Consider the following 10,591-nt stretch of genomic DNA (forward strand, 5'->3'; position numbering starts at 1 on the left):
GATTTGGTCACTTTTTCTGAAAAGTTTTTTTTTTAGTTTACATAGAATCTCATTCCATTTTCCCTTTAAATTTCATTGGCAATTTATTTATTTGGCCCAGCAAATAATTATTGAATCCAGGTATGTGTGCTCTGTCATATTGGTTGTGGAGTAGGGGACAAGACAGCCAAAGTTCTGCATCTGGAGTAGAGATGTAGTAGTGTTCGTAAGAATTCACTTTATAAGCAGCTTCTCATGAAATTGATTTTTTTTTTTTTGTATGTAGGGCAGGGGTTCCCTTTTTTCTGTAAAGAGCCAGAGGGTAAATATTTTAAGCTTTCCAGGTCCTGCAGTCTCTGTTGCAACTACTCAACTCTGCAGTTGTAGCACAAAAGCAGTAAATGAATGGGTGTGTCTGTGTTTCAATAAAACTTTATTTACAAAAACAAGCTGAGGGCCGGATTTGGCCTGTGGGCAATAGTTTGCTGACCCCAGGTGTAAAGGAAGGTGTATCTTTCACCAGAAGCCAGTATGGGGAAAAAAAATGCTTGGAAATGTCTGAAATTGGCCTGTTGAAGATAGAATCTTGAAAGGCTGGAAACGAAATGAATTCTAAAAGGCAGAAATAGAAGAGGTGAAAATATTGTGTTGTGAGAGTCCTCAGCCTTGGAGGCATAATGGGGAATGAGAAAGAAAAAAAAAATGCCAATTTTGTGGGGGGCAGGAGGAGTTAGCTTTTAATTTAATCTTGAATTTTAAATGGGGGAAAATGAGAATGTAAGTTAGAACAGAGATGTTAAAAAGAACATATAAACTGCTTTTTTTTTCACTTGACTCTCAACTGTCTTAAAAAATTATTCAAAAATTTTATTGTGGTAAGAACGTTTATCATGAGACAGGCCCTCTTAATAGAGTTTGAATTGTGTAGTACAGCACTGTTAGATTTCTTTGGTCATGATGTTGCATGTCAGATCTCTAGAACTTTCTCATCTTGTGTAACTGGAATTTTATATTTATTGGTTAGCAAGTCCCCGTTTCTCCCCCCAACCAATTTTGAAATAAATCACTTTAGATGTAATAAGACATTTCTAATAAAAGAGGTGAGCTCTAGTGATTGGAACTAGAGGCCTAAGAATCGAGACCCTCACTTAATTGGGTTGGCCAAAAAGTTCGTTCGGGTTTTGCCGCAAGACGTTATAGAAAACCCCGAACGAACTTTTTGGCCAACCCTATACTTTTTTTCCCTCCCCATGCACACTTCTCCTGTGACCTTTGAATGATTTAAAGGGGTGACAGTGCTTAACCACGTAGTAAGGTGACCCAGTGGGTTGTCAGCAAGGGAATCCAGTAGCCCTTGGAGGGGGAAGATGGGCTGTTGCATAATTGCACTTTGAGATTTCCTTTTCCCATCTGCTGGAACCCAAGTCTCCTGGCTCCCAGTCCAATGCTATTTCCATTACACCATTCAAGTGTGATGCAAGATTTGGCAGAAAAATGTCCCATGGTGGATCCCAGCAGGAAGAAAAAAAGAAAAAAACCCTATGGTTTATGGATATATAAACAACTTTAAATGCCATAAAATGGATCTGAATGAAGCGTAGGAGAGGGGTCCCTACATAAAGTAAATCGGGCATGAAATCACGGGTAAAATATTTCTTCTATAAAGTTTCTACAACCTGCAAAGGCTTTAACACAGAGAAGACCTTTAAGTAGTGATCTTATTTAAAAATACTAGGTTTATAAGCAGCGTTTCCAGGAAAACACAATTACGGAATTCTGAGCTTGGTCCCCTTAGTCTGAAATTTACAAGCTCCATTGATAGAGGCTGATTGTGGTTGGAGAAAACGCGTGCAAAAGGTACCGTCCTGGGCTCCTAGGACACTTGGCTGAGCCCTAAAGCCTTTGGGTGCCCATGGAGGCTGGTGATTGTATGCATCTGGGTTTGAATACTGATCCTGTCACTTAATAGCTTGAGTGCCTTTGGGCAACGCTTGTCCCCTTTAGAGCCTCTGTTCTCATGGCTATAAGATAGGAAGAACAGTGTTGATGCCTCAAGACTGTGGTGAGAATGACCCAGGATGGTGCCTCTCACACTGTAGTCCCTGGACCGGCAGCATCAGCATCGGCTGGTTGGATGCAAAGCTGGTCGCCTCCCCAGACCTACTGAATCACAGCTCTGAGGTTGGGGTCCAGCAATCCGCGTTTGGACAAGCCCTCCAGGGGATTCCGATGCAGCTCAAGTTTGAGAACCACTGGCGCAGGAGAGGGTTTCTCAGCCTCTGCACTGATGATATTTAGGGCTGCAAAATTCTTTGTAGGGGCGGGGGTGATGGGAGGGAAGCGGGGACTGTCCTGTGCGCTGTAGGATGTTGGGCAGCCCTGGCCTCTACCCACCTGATGCCAATAGCAAACCCTCCCCTGTACGTTGTGACAATCAAAAACGTCTCCAGATTTTGCCAAATGTCGCCTGGGAGCCAAAATCGCCCCTAGTTGGGAACCACTGGTTTAGTAGAAAGCGAGTTCCTGGAACTCTGGTAGGCTGTTACTTAAGCATTAACTTGCTTCCCTTTCTTCTGCGGTTTAGCCATTTGCATCATAGCAGGAGAAAAGAAGAAAAGAGGCAAGATGCAAGCCTTTTCTTTCTTTTTTTTTAACTTTTGTGGGTGTGCTGACATCGTGGCCTGATGTCTCATTTAAAAATAGTCATACCCTTTAAACTTTCTAACAAAATTTTCCTTTGGGTTGAAGCTAAACATGGAAAATCTTAGCGCCGGGGACCCGCATTAATTCTCCCCCAAAGCTAAGTGGCTGCACGTGGGGATTTTGGTGGAAAGTTTTAGGTCGTTGTGAGTTCAGGGCTTGCTGCCCAGATGCGCGGGCACGATGTCCCTCCACTTCACCTTGGGTTCCTCTCCCGAAAGAGCCACACAGCTGGTGCCCTGGACACCTGGCTGCCTCCCCCTGCTAATAATAACCAGAGGAGATCTGTTTCCCTTTGCTGGTTAACTGTCTCTTGTGCCTGGATTTTCCTTCGACATGTGACCTTAGTTTGAGGACGCATCTGAGCCTGGGGAAGGGGCATCGTTCCAGTGTGGTGCCATGGAAGTGGGTGACCCTGGTTCTAATTCTGCCTCTGCTACTGACTTGCATGGGAGATGCTGGGCAAGTCATTCGGTTTCTGCATCTGTAAAATGGACACTATAATAACTGGGGCTTCTGTGGGAACATAATTTTTCTTTTATTGTTGTAAAAAAATAATATATATATGTCATAAAACTTACCATTTTAACCATTTTAAGTGTACAATTTAGTATTAAGTGTATTGGCATGTTGTGTAACCCTCGCCGTGAGCCGTCCCCAGAACTTTTTCATCCTCCCAGACTCAAACTCTGTATCCATTAACAATAACTCCCTGTCAGCCAGGGCTGCCATACAAGATATCACAGAATGGGCAGCTTAAACAACAGTCGTTTATTTTCTCACAGTTCTGGAGACTGGATGTCCAAGATTGTTACTGGAAAACTGAGTTTTCCTCTTGATGGGTGTTGAGCCAGTAGACACAGCCAAGCCTAAGATCAGGAGAAGGGAGGATTTATTATGACTTGCAGCAAGTAAGAAGAGCACCAGGAATCTTCCCCAAAGCAGTGTCTCTCCCAACAGCAAAACTGGGAACATTTTAAGCTAAGGGTACATGCATATTCATGAAGGGTCTTGAGCAGAGGAGAACTCAGCATAGAATTGGAGCAAGGTCGACAGATTCCAAGCTTTGGTTGATTGAAGTCAGGAGGGTCAACATATCATTCCATCCTCCACCTGGGTGGGGGCCTGAGTTTCTGCAGAACTCAAAGGTATATTATTATGTATATCCCTTGAGGAACCAGGCCTCTCCCCCAAGGCTACACTATTGTTTCTTGACCACTCTTCCCTTGTTTCTGCATTCCCTCCCTTCAGATCGTTAATTACTGAGACCTGTTCAAGGGCAAGCATTGTGGCCAGGCTTAGATCACAAAGTGGCTTAGGCCAAAATGGGTTCTCTTATGTCAAGAAAGCCATGCCTGGTTCTCTTTCTCCAGGGACCTCCTAACCTTGCTTGCAAGATCATGGTGCCAGCATGGTCAGGTTCTGGTGAGGGCTCTCTTCCTGTCTTGCAGACAGCCCCCTCATGACCTCATCTAAACCTTATTGCCTCCCAAATTTCCCATCTCCAGATACCATCACATTGGAGATTAGAGCTTCAACGTATGAATTTTGGGGAGACACATTCAGTCCATACCACTCCCCATCCCTCCCCTGCAAACCTCTACTTTCTGTCTCTGTAAATTTGACTATGCTGTACCTCATATAAGTGGAATCATCCAATATTTGTCCTTTTAGAGAACATAATTTTGATACGGTGGAAGCTCTTATTTGTAGCACTGACCCTCTGAAGTTTTCTGAGAAGCCTTATTCAGGGCTGAATCTGAACTCTGGTGGAAAGTTTGGAAGTGCCCTGGGGAAAAACCAAAGGTCAAACAGCTGAATAAAAACTAAAAAATGCTGGTGGTTTTCCAATTATCCTCCATAGGGGTTTAATCCAGAAGTTATTTGGGGCTGGAAAAGAGGCTGCACTTGTTGGAAATACTGTCCCAAGCATTCAGCCCTTTTTTGAGGCAAGCACTGGATGTGGCAGACACTCCTGTTTGCCTATCCAAAGTCATCCATCTTCCTCCCTGCTTCCTGAATTCTAATATGATTTTGTGTTCATTTGAGTGACACTGCCCTTCAGTGGGTCACTCAGAACTGGTCCAAACCAATGATATTCTCTTTGCAATGATTGGCTTGTCCTAACCATGTGACCTCCCCTTCTCGCCAATGGGATGCAGGGGAGGTCTAAAGGAGGCGGGCTCATGGAAAAAGTTGTCTCACTGATGGAAAGAGACCCCTTGGAGAAAATGCTGCCCCTTTGTTGTCACCTACAGGGAACTGCTGCAGCCATTTGGTGCCCACTAGGAGAGAAATCATTATACACGGGTGCTTGCTAGTGTCAATGAGCCACTGAATGAACCAACCCTGGAAGCCACTGCCCTCTGGATTTCTTGCTCTGTAACTAAAAGATCGCTCTGTTGAAGCCAATTTTAATAGGGTTTTTAGTTCCCTAAGACAGAGCATCCCATGGATAGGCTAGATTCTCAGGAATTGGTTATGGGCCCTCTTTCTCCGGTGGTTGCATTGAGGCCTGTGTATACTGGATTTTGACCAAGATGGATCTGCATGTAAATATCATAGGCACCTCTACCCTCCCCCCACACCTCTTCTTAGGACCTTGACAAAAAAGAAGACAAGGTATTTTATCTCTTTCCCAGGGGATGACCCTGTTTTGTTAAAACATTTATTATTTATTTTATTATTTTGGCTGCACCGGGTCTTAGTTGAGGCACACGGGATCTTTGTTGCAGCATGTGGGATCTTTCGTTGCGGCATGCATTCAGGATGTAGTTCCCCGACCAGGGATCGAACCCTGGGCCACCTGCATTGGGAGCGTGGAGTCTTACCCACTGGACCACCAGGGAAGTCCCGACCCTATGTTTTTAATAATCCAGGTCATAGATGCTTATGACATAAAATATACATAACAAAACCAAAAAAGGATATACTTAACAATTACATATACACACACATCTGTATGTGTAATTATGTATGTATATTATATACGTGTATATATACCTGTATGATCACATGTATATTATATAGATAATTTACATATTGTGCGCGCGCACACACACACACACACACACACACACACACACACACACAACTTTTCCCCCAGAGATAACTCTGGCAGGGTACTATAGTGGCTGCGTGCCTGGCCTCTGAGCTAGACCTCCTGCATTCATTTTCGGGCTCCACCTTTTCTGGCTGTGTGATCTTGGGCAAACTGACTAACGTCTCTCTGTGTCAGTTTCTTTATCTGTAAAAAGTGATTAATAATATTAATACCTACTTCATAGGTTTGTGGTGCAGATCAGACGAGATATGCACGCAAAGTGCTTAGCACGATGCCCAGTGTCTAGTTAGCGCTCAGTGATTAAGGATGTGATGACTCCTATAACCTTCCTTGGGAAGACCTGGATTCTGGCTTCAGCTGTGCCACCTCGTAGCTGTGTAACCCCAAAGGAGTCCTTTTGTCTCTCTGAGCCTGGCCTCGGCCATCTGCATCCAACAGGTTGTTACGACTGTGCCCATTGCAGTGGTATCCGAGGCCCAGGTAGGCGAAGTGACGTGTACAAGGACACCCAACTAGGCTCTCCTCCCTCCTCTGGGCCTGGGCATCCTTTGGCATTACCTATTGGACATCGGGAGGGAAGACAGAAAGGCGTTAGTTACATGCAGTTTTTTTTTCTTGTTTTTTTTGTTTTTTTTTGGTCCGCGGGCCTCTCACTGCCGTGGCCTCTCCCGTTGCGGAGCACAGGCTCCGGACGCGCAGGCTCAGCGGCCATGGCTCACGGGCCCAGCCGCTCCGCGGCATGTGGGATCTTCCCGGACCAGGGCACGAAACCGTGTCCCCTGCATCGGCAGGCAGTACAAGGACACCCAACTAGGCTCTCCTCCCTCCTCTGGGCCTGGGCATCCTTTGGCATTACCTATTGGACATCGGGAGGGAAGACAGAAAGGCGTTAGTTACATGCAGTTTTTTTTTCTTGTTTTTTTTTGTTTTTTTTTGGTCCGCGGGCCTCTCACTGTTGTGGCCTCTCCCGTTGCGGAGCACAGGCTCCGGACGCGCAGGCTCAGCGGCCATGGCTCACGGGCCCAGCCGCTCCGCGGCATGTGGGATCTTCCCGGACCAGGGCACGAAACCGTGTCCCCTGCATCGGCAGGCGGACTCCCAACCACTGCGCCACCAGGGAAGCCCACATGCAGTTTTTCTACATGGCAGATGCTATGGCTGCCTCTACCCCCATTTGTTGCCGATGAGGCTTTAAGAGAAGGACCAGAGTGGGTGGTAGAGATGATGGAGACAGACAGGGCTGGCGAAATCTAGTGCCTCGTTCCCCGCACTGGGTTTTGCAGAGATCTATTCAGTGCAGTATTTTGTGTCTGCCTTTCTCCTTTCCACTCACTAGCTACACAACAGCCGCAGAGGTCAAAGGATGTATAATTTGAATTTTTAATAACTCCTGCCAGATCGCTTTTCATAAGTATATAACTTCTTGCACATCCACCAGAAATAAAAGAAACCAGAAACTGTTTCCTCAGTTTTAAGGCGGGATTTTTTTTGTATTTATTATCATTTATTTTTGGCTGCATTGGGTCTTCGTTGCTGCGCGCGGGCTTTCTCTAGTTGCGACAAGTGGGGGCTACTCTTTGCTGCGGTGCGTGGGCTTCTTGTCGCAGTGGCTTCTCTTGTTGCGGAGCACGGGCTCTTGGCGCGTGGGCTGTGTAGTTGTGGCGCACGGGCTTAGTTGCTCCGCGGCATGTGGGATCGTCCCAGACCGGGGCTCGAACCCGTGTCCCCTGCATTGGCAGGCGGATTCTTAACCACTGTGGCACCAGGGAAGCCCCAAGGCAGGATTTTTGGCAACATCTCTTCTGAGTATCATCTTTTGGTGGAAACTGAATATATGAGGCTGGCTGGTCATCAGGATTTTGGGAAGGCCCTTAGTTTTTTCCCCACCACTACAAGTAATAGGTTTTCAGAAATTTCCCTTTGAGAAGACCATTTTTAGTTCTCGTAATAGCTGGCAGAGTTGAGGATTTTGCCTGTGCAATGTGGAGCCGAAAATGTCCATCTCAGTTCAAGTACATGCTCGTTAACGATTGCTGTGCTAAGGCCTCGCCAGAGACAGGATCCCCCCTCATCCTGGGTCTCATGTCTTCTTTCTTTCTCTCTTTTGCTTGTATCCTTTGTTCTGGGATTGGGGACTTTGCCAGGGTGTAATCTGTAGAAGGGTCTTCACAGTTGGAAGGCGGGACGAGGCTCAATGACCAGCTGGGGGGGTTACAGAGTTACAGATCCAGGAGAGACAGAGGAGGCCCTTAATCCCCTGGTGCCTCTGTTTCCCCACTTGTTAAATGGGCATAATAACGTTGGCCGTACCCATCTCTCACAAGGTTGCTTTATGGGACAAATGAGATTGTTTATTTCTTTTATCGGGTAATGTCACTCCTTGCTTAAAAAATTTCTGCAACGTGGATGAGCCTAGAGATGATCATACTAAGAGAAGTAAATCAGAGAAAGACAAATTATTATATGTCAGTTATATGTGGAATCTAAAAAATAATACAAATGAATGTATTTACAAAACAGAAACAGACTCACAGACATAGGAAACAAAGGGTTTTCTATGGTTACCAAAGGGGGAAGAGGGCGAGGGATAAATTAGGAGTATGGGACTAACAGATACATAACACTATATATAAAATAGATGAACAATGAGGATTTACTGTATAGCACAGGGAACTATATTCAATATATATATATATTTTAATGTCAATATCTTTTTTTTAAATTTTATTTTTATTTTTGGCTGCATTGGGGCTTTGTTGCTGCACGCAGGCTTTCCCTAGCTGTGGCGAGCGTGGGCTACTCTCTTGCTGTGCACGGGCTTCTCATTGCAGTGGCTTCTCTTGTTGCGGAACACGGGCTCTAGGCACGTCGGCTCAGTAGTTGCGGCACTCGGGCTCCCGAGCGCAGGCTCAGTAGTTGTGGCGCCCGGGACTTAGTTGCTCAGCGGCATGTGGGGTCTTCCCGGACAAGGGCTTGAACCTGTGTCCCTTGCATTGGCAGGTGGATTCTTAATGACTGTGCCACCAGGGAAGTCCTATTCAATATTTTTTTAGCAAGCTATAATGGAAAAGAATCTGAAAAATATAGAAATATGTATAAATGAATCACTTTGCTGTACCCCTGAAACTAACACAATGTTGTAAATCAACTGTACTTCAAGGAAAAAACAAACAAACAAACGAACAAAACCCAAAAAATGTCTGCAGCTCCCTACTGCATAGTAATAAAACCTTGCTCCTTGCCATGACTAGTAGGACCCACATGATCTAGCCCCTGCCTACATCTTTGACCTCATTTCCTCCTTATCTTCCCTTTGCCCATGATAATCCAGCCCTCAGATCCTGAAACATGCCAAGCGCTTTCCCACCTCAGGGCCTTTGCACACGCTCTACTTGGCTGCATTGCCCCTGATGTAGGGAGATTTCCTTTAGCTGGTGCAGGTAATCATCCTTCCGTGTTATGTGCTCTAAGCTCTTTGTTGCAACCATAGCATTTATCACAATCTGTGTTTATCTTATTTATTGCTTACATGTTGTCTCTCTTTCCCACAAAAATAGAAGTTCCAAGAGGGCAGGGATCAAGTCTGCCTTGTTCACCATTTTATCCCATGGCTTAGCACAGTGGTTGGCACTTAAAGGAAATCAACTATTTATTCATTGTCTACTATGTGCCAAGCACTAGGAGGAACACTTTTAAAACAACATCTTATTCTACTCTGTGGTTGGTTGTAAACTAACTTTATTGTCAAGACTAGTAAGAGAAATTTATATCACTTGGATATAACAACTACACAAAGCCTGATATGCCCAATGTGATGTCACTGGCTTTCAAGATGGGAGTCAATCCCAGCTTCCCTGTGTTTTCATTATATGGTGCTAGGCAGGTACCATGAGTGAAATGCTTATATGATGAATGGATGGTTAGGTGGATGAATGAATGGACGGTTGCCTGGATGAGTGGGTGGATGAATGGATGGATAAAGGGGTGGGTGGGTGAATGGGTAGATGGTGGATGGATGGTTGGGTGGATGGATGGCGGGTGGATAGATGGATGGATAGAAGAATGGTTAGGTTCCAGATATCTGCAATCAAAGGATTCCAGGGTTGATAGGAGCCTCAAGATTCATCCAGTTGAGTCCCCCATCCACAATGATCCCCCTCCGCTCAAATGGAAGCTGGTGTGGATGTATTTTTGTGTGTAGGGGACAGGTGAATAACGACTTGGAACACAGGAAATTATGAATGTCTGTCAAGGCCTACCTTGGATGCCACCTCCTCTGGGGAATTTTCTCAGATTGTCCCTCCAGAAGTCATCCCTCTGTCCTTGCAGCACTGGGCTGCTACCTCTACTCTAGTGCCCATTTCCCCCTGCAGTCATTTGAAGGAGCTGTGCATGTACCTGGCCACTTCACTACTCTCTGAGCTCCTTGAAAGCAGGGCCTGGTTGGGAGCTGCAAGGTGCTTTCCTCTTGAGATTGTCTGGCCTTTTCTAGCTGCCATGGTTTTTCCTCGCTGAGGCCTATAGCTGCCTCTGGGCTTTCAGGGAAATGTATGTCCTCTGTAAATGTGCCCAGGACACCCCAACATTCCCTTTGAGCGGCTCTGGATAGGACTGTGGTCCTGGGGGTGGAGCCCTAAGCCATTCGGTGTCCTGTTATGTCTCTGTTCTCACGACCTTGAGAGATATGAATTGGGCTAAGATGCATAGGGTTACTAACCCTACTGGACTTAACCACAGCCTTGGCCTCTGGTGCTACCTCTTACCAGCTCAGCTGGCCCCACAGCTGTGGAAGGCCTGCAGCTTTGAAGCAGACAGCCCTGGGGTCAGCTCTGCCGCTGCCCAGCTAGA

Source organism: Neophocaena asiaeorientalis, unplaced genomic scaffold (genome assembly GCF_003031525.2).
Source record: "Neophocaena asiaeorientalis asiaeorientalis breed wild unplaced genomic scaffold, Neophocaena_asiaeorientalis_V1.1 scaffold77, whole genome shotgun sequence".
Classification (NCBI taxonomy): Eukaryota; Metazoa; Chordata; class Mammalia; order Artiodactyla; family Phocoenidae; genus Neophocaena; species Neophocaena asiaeorientalis.